The following is a 12,141-nucleotide window of genomic DNA, read 5'->3' on the forward strand; positions in this document are numbered from 1 at the left end:
CTCTCTCTCTCTCTCTCTCTCTCTCTCTCTCTCTCCTTCTGGTTCTATCTTATCTATCCTATCTATATATCTATCTGTATTTATCTATTTACCTCTACCCCCTCTCACTCTTTCTCTCTCTCTCTCTCTCTCTCTCTCTCTCTCTCTCTGTATAAAACACATATATACTACTCTCCTTATTTTAATCTTAATATGTTAGTGTTAACACGAGATCATACGCCGAAATATAAAAAACAAATACATATATAATTAATTTATCTATAAGAAAAATTAATTGAAGAAACATCAGAAAAATATTCAGCTGGAGGTTACTAAGCACCACTTTTTGAAATAAAAATGAATAATGAAGCTTGAATACCTTAAAACCCTAGATCCTTAAAATTCTTCAAAGAGATGACCAGATTTTAAAATGATTTCGACTGGTAGCTCCAGACGGGCCGGCCAAGACAAAACCACGTAACTTGTCATTATCTTTATCCTTCCCTGTCATGGGAACCACCGTGACGGACATAACCACTACGTGACTCGTACAATCCGAATATAAATATAATCCCTCCCTTGAGGCCCGGCTTCGCCGAACAGAGGTGGATTATTATTGAGTCCGAATCTCGGCTTTATATCCGAGATAATCCACGGTTGAAGGGTGTGCACCCGGCTGTAATCGTTATTTGAAGGTGGGCGTTAAATCACTGCCCTGGCACATCGCTACTTGACCCTTCAGGACCCGAATGCTGTCGCAGATTAATTGACCGATTAATTACTTTTAATTGTTCCAGGCCGATTCGAAGTCGCCTAATTGGAGAAAGCGCGGACGAGCTGTACCGACGCACGGTCCCATGTTCGACGCACGATTTTTCGTCCCCCGTTAATGGTTAACGGTATGGCCTCGGGTTGACATTCATCAAGGATCCTTATTTTATCAAGAAGAGTATTAAGCCGCGACCTTTACCGCCTTAGAGAACGATATAGGTCGTTGAACCGTCATATTTCTTACCGACGACCGCCTCGTCCTTAATTCGGGGCTGGAACAGTTTATTTCCAGCCTTGTCAAAAGCGAGAACTGGTAATGATGTATAAAACTGACAATACAATAACTTCATGAACTGTTATATTAGCACTGCCATCAATTATTTTCAGTTATCTTAGTTTTACATTAACCGTAATGTTGAATTATTTCCAAAAATATTTGACACTGTTTAAATTCTCAAACGTTCCCGAAAGTTGGAATTTTCTATTGTGAAAACCGAAATAAAGTAGGGGTTTGAAAAACCTAAATCGACTTGGAATATGTTCTTAAAGTCCCTTTCAAAAATTTATATACCAAATTTATTGTTTGGTTTAGTATTGTATCATTTCTATCTATATTTTACAACTATAGTTTTTCTGACACATTATTAAGTTTTTATTTTTAAATTTTAACCGACTGATTAGTTTTCGCTTTCTATTGAAGTGAAATCTCGCTTTTAGCTAACCTGACGTGGGTCGATTGACAAATTTTATTGTTAATATTTTATTTAGATTCTCTATCCTTTTGCACGCTAATGATAAAAGAGAAATTCAAATTTTAAATTTTTTCATACATTAAAAAAATATCTATTATTCATTAATTTGAGGCATTTACATTCTGTGCGATTTGGTTTTACGATTGGTGAGTTAACGTACGAAGTTGGATAGTTTCCGTTCATTTTGGTCCGTCTAGCCTCGCTATGTTACACATCGGATAGGAGTACGGATAGAATAATCACTGTGCAGATACTACCGGTAAGAGGAGGAAACCACAGAACACATTCTATGTTTCTGTAAAGGTTGCACCTAGGACAAGAAAACCCGCAAGCAAGATCCTACACTAAGGAGCCGCTGGCAAAGCTATGGAAGCTGATAACAACCTGAAGCTGGCCTGTTAGTTATAAAAAACAGGGTAGCACAATTGGTCTATTCAGGTCGAGGTGCAGTAGGCCTTGTGGCGCCTCTTTTATCCCTATCCCTATCCTCGCTAAGTTGGTAGTATCAGGATGTTATCGGTTCGCGGACCAAAATGTTCGGAGCGACCAAATTATTTACTATTCAAGATGTTTGTAAGATGTTAACTGAGGTTATCTCGAAAAGAGAAATGTCCAGTAAGATCGTTAACGCCCCTTTCTTTTCTTAGCATGTTAAACGTTAATTTTTCGTCAATGCTGCGCGTGGTGATTGGCAGAACCAAAAATAAAGCTATAACAGTCCTAGAAGGCTTGTTGGTTGATTTGATTTTCTTTTGTGTTAAATTTTAAGATGCCAGAAGCTAATAAAAAAGGAAAATTAATTAATTTTTTCATTCAAAATGATATCTTTGCACTTGAAAAGTACTAATAAATTACACGCTTCAATTCGTGCCGACATACCTAACTTGTATCCTAAGGTCTAACAGCATACAACTTCATAGAAGAGGGTACGTATGAATGAGAGTATAAGGACAGGGCAGAAATTAACAAAAGAAATGTATTGGCCTGATTTAATTAATTTGTATTTAAGAATAAAAATGCGTGTAAACAAAAAACAGCTGTTAAATTCATGGCTGCCATGTTGGTTACCCCTAACGGATAGCAATGTGACTACATTTTCGACCTAACATCTAACTTCACTATTTTTCGTGGTCCGCTTGACCAATTAATATCATACAATTACTTAAGGTTTTAAGTTGAGATAAAAAAGTCAGTGTCAAGAGGGGGATTCGAACACACGACCTTCGGCTTGATACGCTGCTACTCTACCACTTGAGCTATAGTGACACTGACTTTTTTATCTCAACTTAAAACCTTAATTAATTGTATGATATTAATTGGTCAAGCGGACCACGAAAAATGGTGAACTTAATGAAGTATACTTCACTGAGCTCTCCTTGGCCATTTCATTTGTCGCCGAGAATCAAATAGATTTCACGACATCTGTGCATAAAAAAAGAAAATATAATTTGAAAGGAGTTTCTTTTTCACGTCATTTTTCCTATAATTTGTTATTCCAAACTTTATAAAAATTTTAGTTACTGGATGAAACATTATTAATAAATCAATTAAGGTTTTTAGTTGAGATAAAAAAGTCAGTGTCACGAGCGGGATTCGAACCCACGACCTTCGTCTAAACACGCCGCTGCTTTGAAAAATGACAAAAAGGAGGGAAAATTCAAAAGGTCCGGTTGAGATGGGAAGTTAGTGCCCGAGGGGATCGGAGTCACGATAGCTCAAGTGGTAGAGTAGCGGCGTATCAAGCCGAAGGTCGTGGGTTCGAATCCCACTCGTGACACTGACTTTTTTATCTCAACTTAAAACCTTGGCCCAGGCCTGTTAGATCGAGCAATGTTAACTAGCCGAAGTCTACGTCATCATTTTTATTGATATAACAAGACCTAATAGAGTAAACAGGGTTAACACAAAGATCGTGAATACCCCTGTTATAAATTTACGGACCCAAATGTTCTAGTGACCAAATTATTTACAATTCAAGAAGTTTATTTTGCATGAATGATCGCAAAATCACAACCATTGCTTGAAACATAATTTTTATAAACAGCATACAATTATAATGTCATAGGGCTTAGAATAAAACTATAGCTCGAGGTTTAACTTATGCGTTGGGAATCGTCCAAAAAGAACTTTCAAGCCTAGTTTTTCTCTTTTTTTTCCAGTGATATCTAGCTTTTCAAAGGTTTCTCCTTCAAGGATTTCTTTTATGGAACTAAATTTCACTCCGCGTTTTACGACGTCGAAAGCCTGACGGTTTGAATAAGCAATTCGATCGTTCGAACGTCTGCCGAATGTAGATTTCTTAAGGCGCTCTGTTTGCCATTCCGAGGCGGCCTTCCTTGTTTTACAAGCCGTCAACTTTTCAAATAGAATCGTATTTCGAGGCGTGTTTCCGCATGAATATACGCAAATTCGTCCCATTAGGAATCGTCCGGTGAAAGACGTTTACTTTCTAACGACTTCTAGGTAAGGGGCGTGATGCGAGGCCGTGTTTGAGGTTTAAGCCTCTTACCTGTCGATCTAATTGTCACTAAAGCACAAAATTGGTGAAGGTGTGAAACTTGACAGAAAAACGACAATGTGTAAAAGTCCCTTGGGTACCTCGCCGGCACAATTAGCCTTCACGTGCTACGGATTTAAAGGCAAATCAGACAGCATGGTGCCAGAGTCACTTTTTTATTTTTTCCCCATTATATTTCTCTTACCAGTCAATTCCAACAAGTAGACTGCTCCTATTAAACATGCTGAAATGAACCGAACAGTTTTAATATAAAACCGATAAAGTAATACTCATAAAAGACAAAATTCATTTTTAAACGACACAACACTTACTTAGACTGTACAACTTGGAATAAAGTCTCAGACTAGTCAAACCAGCGAAACTAGGCGACTCAGAATAATGAGAGCAATCGAACTGCTTTCAACTGCTTGGATATTTGCACACTAACCACATTGAATACAATAATATTCGTTGATAAAAATTTTATGGTAATGATTTCTCGACAAAAAATACAGCTCGAATAGTAGGGGTATACACGATTTTTGTTAGATGTTAACTCGTGTTAACTCGGGTCGAGATATATCCAGTAAGATTAAGAAGTCCCCTTTTTTTTCTTAGCATGTTAAATGTCCATTTTTCCGCAATGCTGAGCGTGGTGACTGGTGGAACCAAAAATAAAGTTATAACAGTCCTTAAAGGCTTGCTGTTCGTTATGGTTTTATTTTGTGTTAAATTGTAAGATGCAAAAAGTTAGAAAACAAAGAAAATTTCTATGCACTCGAAAAGTAATAACAAATGACACGCTTCAATTCGTGCAGACATAATTATACCTAAGTTGTATCATAAAGGCTAACAGTAACTAGTAAACTTTTGGGCCAAAGCCCGCGCAGGGGCCCCTTATGCAGTGAAAGGTTGCTCGATGTGTCCCACATAATAGAGGCGTGTCATGCCTTGGCTCCATACAGAGAGCGTGTAAGCATGCCGCCGGACTTAAGAAGAGTTGTCGAGCATGGTAGCGAGTTTCAGAGTCCCCTGTTCCGCTTTTTAGGAGAAATTGGTTTTTTTTTTATTGTATATAGTATGATTTATGTGTTGTGTGTCTATATGTTTTGTCTGAGTGCATGTATTTATTAGCGTGAATATCGAGGGGTGAGGGTGAAATATAACGTCATCATCACCCCTCGAACGATGAGAAAAGTACTCCATCGACCCCAATCTAGATTAGTTTGAATATAGGATCGGTACTCCACCGACCAAACGGAATGAGTGTACTGTATGGATGAATTTATGTGTATGAATGTATTTATTTGTATGAATGTAGTCTTTGAAAGGGTAAATAGAATATAGACATAGCTGGGCCTGAAATAACCTAGATGTCAGAAGCCCCAATCAAAAAAAAAAAAAGTAACAAGTAAACTTTATCGGATGTATCCACTATGAATGAGAATAGGGGTTCAGGTCAAAAGTTAAGAAAAGAAATGTATTGGTGTGATTTAATTAATGCTTATTTAAAAATAAAAATATGTATACAAAAAAACAGCAGTTAAATTCTTAGCCACCATGTTTGTTACCTACGCCCTAACGGCTAACAATGTGACTAGACGGTTAATCAATTCGACTTAACATCTAACACCTGCCCAACTTTGTTAGATCGGGCATTGTTAACTAGCCTATTCTAACAGGTGTACGTTATCATTTTTCTAGATCTAACACGACTTAACAGAATTAACACAAAGATCATGAATACCCCTAGTATTATAAACAGAAATGAAGTTCTTATGCTCAATTTAACACAAACTGGCTGCTAAAATTGGGGAAACGTCTAAACAAGTCTGACAGAATTATGGAGGATTGACACACTTGGATGTTTAGAAACGACCTATAAACTGCAGGATTATCACTAAATCATCTCAGTAAAATTATTCGATGTACATACCTGCTGAATACTACTATACTTCAACTACCGTGAGAATTCTCTTTTTGGTATTCTGGGTGATGAACTTGTAGTTCAATCGTTTCCCGACTTTCTAGTCAGCCTATCCTAGCTGTTTTGTCCTTCCGACATCGTTTCGTGGTTTCGTCAATCTTCCTTGGTCTGGGCGTTATTTTGTAGGATGTGTCCTTTTTTACTTACCACATTGTTCTCAATGTTACAAATTGTAAATAGCTTCAAAATTTCTAAGAAATCGGTTTTATATATAGGAATTTTTAGGCAATTTAATGTGGCTAAGGCGGTGACATATCAATATTGCTTACTGCGCCGAACCATCCGAAAAAGACAAGATCCCGGACCAATAATTCGTCCAATGTCGTCCTAAGGAGCAGAGTCGACGCTGGGAGAACCTAATACCAACGGAAGACAAGATCTGCGGGAAATCCATCATCTATTCTTTTATTCAGTATCTTCCAAAAGGGCAAGGCCGAAGTCAAAATTCTTCTGTTTTCTGAAGAGTCCTGTTCGACCAAATTCAGTTTTCAGTATAAGGTCACTACTGTCATACCCTGCTATATACATACCTTCTCAATCATGAGCGATCCGCCGTTTGATCGGGGCGACCAAATTAGACTTACATACTCGGAAAGACAGCAAACAAGTGATTGGTAGAGGATTTTAATGGCAAATATATCTATAAAATCAATCGTTTGCTATTTAATGAAATCCAAGTTTTTAAATGTTTTTTTTTTTTTTGGAACAGCTGCAAACTGGGCACAAAAATTTCGCTTCTTACTAAAAATAACCCCAAGGTTTGAGAACGAATCAACGTCGCTAATGATATGACCATTGAATGTGTAAGCAAGAAAGTCAAGTTCATTCGCGACCTTTTGTTGGAAAATTGTATAACTACACTTATTTTCATTTAATTTAAAATTATTATTGTGCTCAAATGAGGAACAATTTATCTGCATTGATGGCCACAAGAGCGTTTGATCACATAACATTCAACCAATACAGGCAATATCAAATTATTGCAAAAATTGATTGGTCATGAGTTCGAACCTACCTTATCAGCTATTATTTCTCGAATTCACAATATGTTACAAAAATGATTTTTGTTAGACTTGATTTTGATTTCAGATTAACAATAAGTATTAATCCATGTTTAGTGGTCTAATTGACCCAACTAGTTATTTCAATTGAGGTATTGGTTGAGATGAAAAAGTTAGCGTTACGAGCGGGATTCGAACCCACGATATTTGAAACATGGCAAAAAGACAGAAAATTCGATAGGTTGTAGGTTGAGATTGGGAGTTGGCGTCCGGGCGGATCGAAGTCACGATAGCTCAAGTGGTTAGAGCAGCGGCTTATTAGCCTAAGGTCGTGGGTTCGAATCCCGCTCGTGCCATTGACTTTTTGTATCTCAACTAAAAACCTTAATTAATTGTAATATATTAATTGATCAAGCGGACCACAAAATTAGTGAATTATATGTAAGGTCTTGGTTGAAATGAAAAAGCCGAAGGTCGTGGGTTCGAATCCGCTCGTGACACTAGATTTTTCATTTCAACATTATATACAAAAGACTTATAATAATGTTTGTTACCGATTACCTTCTATTTACTAAAGTTTTAGACTCTGGCTTTATTATATAGTTATGTTATTATTTATCGTACTAATTACATTTTTGAACGATGGACGGTGTAATTTTATAATTGTTTTAATTGCAACAACTGCAGGAAATATCTGCAAGCAATTAGAATAGCTTACAAAATGACCTCGCGAGATGGTATTCAAATAATCAACTCAGGGCTATTTAGAAGAGTTATGTAGGATCAATATTTGTTAAAATAAAACAACGTTTGTATTCCATGATTTCGCCACGCAATTCTATTTTAATTGGACAATAAACAAAATAGGGTCTGGATTTGTTTTCTTATTACGTTTTAGGAACTGGAAAATCTTCTTGAAGGAAACATGTTCGAGCCGCAGGATAAATGATGTCCTGTCCATTAAAACAGTAATCATTCCACGGTAAGAAAGTGAGCAAATTAAAGTGAACCGAGACAAAATCCACTCTCATTATGAAAATCGCTGTTCAGGTTCCTTAAAGCGGTTTTCGTGTAAAATAATCCTGAAGAGTATAAAACTCAATTTACACCGCCGCCGTCGGATGTCTCAAGAAAGCCGGCTCACTTTCAGATGGATGTCGCGATATATCGCAAAGCTTTTATCCTCGTTTGTCGTCGGCGGGCATGCGTCAGTTTTCATTTTGATATTGTATCAAAAAGAATCGGCAGACCTGACGTCGTAGGCGAGGCGCATTTCGAGCCGGTTTCCTCAATGGCCCCCTCCTTTTATTTCTAGTAAATAAATTCTTGGGTTCTTCTTCTTTTTATTTAATGCGTATTGCCGCCGTGTCATAAGAGAATTCAAGGGCGTCATTTCCCTTCAGACAATCTGACGACCGCCAAGCATCTTTGTTCTATTCATTAGCGTCGTGCCGTGATGCGATATGCCGCGAAAAACGCCATTCGTAATTCGTGGGTGTGGTGGAAATCCAGGGGCACACCTCTTCTTACTCCTAGGTTTTCTTGGATTTATTTCTTTTATACTTGCGTGATCGTAACAACGCCAATCGCTTATTGCGTCGATGTGGCCCAACTTTTGTTTATATTTATCAAACCTGACCGTCAACATCTCAAGACAACAACTTAAGGAATGACATTGAAATTAAACAGTTTCAGTTTTAGAAACCTGCTGTTATTTTTGTATCCAAATCTACTTTGATTATAACTTGATTGACCAACATTTATATCACTGATACTCAAGAAATTCTCATTACCTGTATATAAGGAATAGTCCAGACTAGTATAAGCAATTGTTTAGGGATTATTAGAGCTCTAGAAACTTGTACATAAAATATTGTATAAACAATTGAAAAGGGGCTAAAAATTAATAAAAAAATAAACTAGTATTTATAAAGATCCTTATGGTTGTACTGTGCTTGCTTTGTGACAATTGATTTATTTTACTGAACAGACAGCCAAGAAAGGAAGATGAATGAAATGAGCTGATTGTTGATACAAAAAATGCCCTAATGGTCGGTTGTACCAATCATGGCAATAAGCTTTTGAGCATATCTCAAATTGGAAGTCATTTTCGAATTTTATTTCATTCGCATTGATTTATTTGACTTAACAGCCAAAAAATGAAATGAATCAAATAAGCTGATGGTTGATTAAAAAAATCCACTAATGGTCTGTTGTACCAACCATGGGAATAAGCTATTGAGCATATCTCAAATTGGAAGTCATTTTCGAATTTTATTTCAGTGGCATTGATTTATTCGCGTCAACAGCAAAGAAAGGAAGATGAATGAAATGAGCTGATTGTTGATACAAAAAATGCACTAATGGTCGGTTGTACCAATCATGGCAATGAGCTATTGACATAGCTTAAATTTGAAATGCGAGCTCGTTTTAGAATTTTATTTCATTCACATTCATTTATTTTTCTTAGCTACGAAGAGATGAATGATAAATGTGGTGGAAATGATGGTACCAATAATTTCAAGTTTTTGCCAGACCTTAAATTTGAATGACGGAGCGGGTTTCTAACCATTTTACTAGGGCGTAGTACACTGATTTGAAACTTTGCTAATTACTAGAGTAAAATATCAGGGAAAAAATTATATTTAGACAACCATTGAGATTTTATCATATCCAGTTAATTCCACCAACCGTTACAGCAAATGGGTTTGTTATACTTTCGAAAGCAGCACCCTTTTTATTTTTACTTTATTAATCACTACTTCTAACAAGTTTCTTCTTCGTATAGATTAGATTGAAATAGTCTTTACATTCTACGTGATGTTTATAAACACGTCCAGATTTGTCAGATTTATTCCTGTGTTCTGCGGTAACTATCAAACAATACGTCTAGATTTGTTTTCTATTTGAAAGGGAATTAAGGAAAAGCTATTTTTGATTAACAAAACTTATGAAAGAAGCAGGAAAAAATTTTAAAAAGTTTTCAAATTATAAACAAAATGAAAAGATTATTCGTATTCTCATGGTAATTTCAAAAAGTTGTGCTTAAGCCACAACATAATCTAGTTTGTCAGGTCATTTTGAACAGGTGTAGGGCTTCCCCAATAGTTTTGATGTAAAGTCGAGTTAAATTGAAGTCAAAAACAACTTTTCTTCCATTCAAGTCTTGTATCGAATCAATGAAAAATTACTTTGAGTTGTTTGCTTTATTGTATCTATAAATATTATCGGACAGGAATAAACTGACCCTTATTAACGTTTTCATTAATTTAATGATAGTGCACTTCTATGATGTTTGTATTCCAGAAACCGTCAATATCTGAATTTAAGTACTTACGTTATTTTTCAGTTAAATTGGACTGGATTTATAACCGACTCCGTGTGATGCCAACTGTTAGGTCAATTCAGCACTCGACGCATGCAGTTCTTAGGTCCAAACCCATTATCACTCTCATTCTCTCTTAAATATATTCTTTCTTATTAAATACCATTCACTCGTGGTGGAGTAGTCGATATTCCTCCATCCTAATTCCCTCCCCATTGAGGGTCGATGTGGCTAACTCAACATACTGCCATTATCAGCCACCTTTCACTACGCATTCACTCTAATAAATACATTCACACTCATCACACGTTAGACATATAACATTATCAGTACTATATGTAATAAAACAACCTTGCTTACTCCAAAAATCATAAATGGGAACTCAAAGATACGCTGCCGTGGTAGAGCACAATTTTTATATTGGTCGGTATTCGTACTCGCTCCCTATATAGAGCCAAGGAATGACTCCCACCAATTACTTGGGACACATTGAGCTACCTTTCTCTGTATTTTTCAGTTCAAAATGAATGATTGATTGTTTTTGCATGGGCATTTATAAAAACTATTCAATTACTTAAATCACGACATAACCGAATGATCAGATTAAACACCTAATTAATAATAATTTATTTATTTATTGAATACATTTTCAGCTACATAAGTAAGGCATTTTTTATCAAGTCGGGTTCAAAATCATACCAAATTTATATTTAAATTTTTTTTTTAAATATAAAATTGTATAAATTCGGACAAGAAATATGAACATTACCAACATAAATCCTTAGAATTCATGGACCGATTGACCGAATAACTTCTTATAGGTATTGGTTGAGATAAAAAAGTCAGTGCGGGATTCGAACCCAGGACATTCGGCTAAATTCGCCTCTGCTTTACCACGTTTCGATAAGGGCTCAATAAAGATCGATACGTTGGCACGATAAAGAAATTTTTTTTGTAAAACCTAAGTCATACCAGACCGCATCTCACAATGTCCAAATAATCATTGACTAACGGTCACTAAACACCACACATTAGCGGTACCAACATTTAAATTTTAAAAGATCTGTACAGGTAAAACATAAACTACTAAACAACATATTTAACTGTTTTGTTATGTTATCCTAGTTGGTATTGTTAAAAGGTAAAGCGGCATTGAACAGCGCAGATACTAGACGTCAGAGTTAGTTATTACCTAGACATTTACGTGCTGTTGTACTTAATTTAAGAGCTTCTGTACTTAAAGGTACACCGGAGCGCCTTCCGGCTCCAGTGATGTTATTTCTTCCAAGGACTTCCTATAAATTCCAGAACTCTTGGGCGAAGAGTTTGTTTTCGTTCGCGGGACTAAAATTCCAATGGCGTTACCTAATACAACTTCCAACATTACAAAACTTCTTGGAATTATTTTTATTTTAACTTAGATTGAAGATTTATTACATTTCGATTAAAGGCTAGTATTTTAATAACAATCGATTTGATTATATAATTGAACTTGTTGGTTTACTTTTGTTTTAATATTGTTTATCAAAATTTAATAATATAATTTACTTTTGTATAACATACTGCATGTCATTTGATATGGTTTATTGATATATGGTTTCATTCGTGGTTTTAAACAGTTCATAGTGTTTGAAAACCCTAAGTTTCGTATTGTGAATTATTCATAATTGTTTCAAGTCCTGACTGAGATATTTTCCTCGAAAGCTTGAAGCAAGAACTGGTTATTTTTATTTTCTTTCAAATTGGCCGTGTCCCTGATATTTAATATAAAATTATAATATTGAAGGCTGATATCATACATATCGAAAGGTAATTGTATGTTCAACTTA

The 12,141-nt window shown here is 35.9% G+C and overlaps 1 protein-coding gene, 1 long non-coding RNA gene and 1 other non-coding gene across 5 annotated transcripts in view; 1 reads left to right on the top strand and 2 right to left on the bottom strand.

Moving 5' to 3' along the window:
* LOC106674423 overlaps positions 1 to 6,679 on the bottom strand; it is a 19,825-nt gene extending 13,146 nt beyond the window's left edge. Inside the window, exons 1-3 of one of the 2 annotated variants that reach the window (XR_001341516.2) lie at positions 6,517 to 6,679; positions 6,256 to 6,453; positions 5,936 to 6,177 (exon numbers count right to left, since the gene is read on the bottom strand). This is a non-coding gene — a long non-coding RNA (uncharacterized LOC106674423). The remainder of the gene's footprint in view (positions 1 to 5,935; positions 6,178 to 6,255; positions 6,454 to 6,516) is intronic. The other variant, XR_001341515.2, reaches the window with a different exon arrangement.
* The window catches only part of LOC106674422 (rho GTPase-activating protein 20-like), a 424,732-nt gene that overhangs the window by 137,479 nt on the left and 275,112 nt on the right, over positions 1 to 12,141 (bottom strand). The gene's annotated exons all lie outside the window — the stretch shown is intronic.
* Trnad-auc lies at positions 3,207 to 3,279 on the top strand. Its single transcript has one exon. It is a non-coding gene; the product is annotated as a tRNA-Asp (tRNA).

This window comes from Cimex lectularius, unplaced genomic scaffold (assembly GCF_000648675.2).
Source record: "Cimex lectularius strain Harlan isolate CLEC.00 unplaced genomic scaffold, Clec_2.1 scaffold24, whole genome shotgun sequence".
Classification (NCBI taxonomy): Eukaryota; Metazoa; Arthropoda; class Insecta; order Hemiptera; family Cimicidae; genus Cimex; species Cimex lectularius.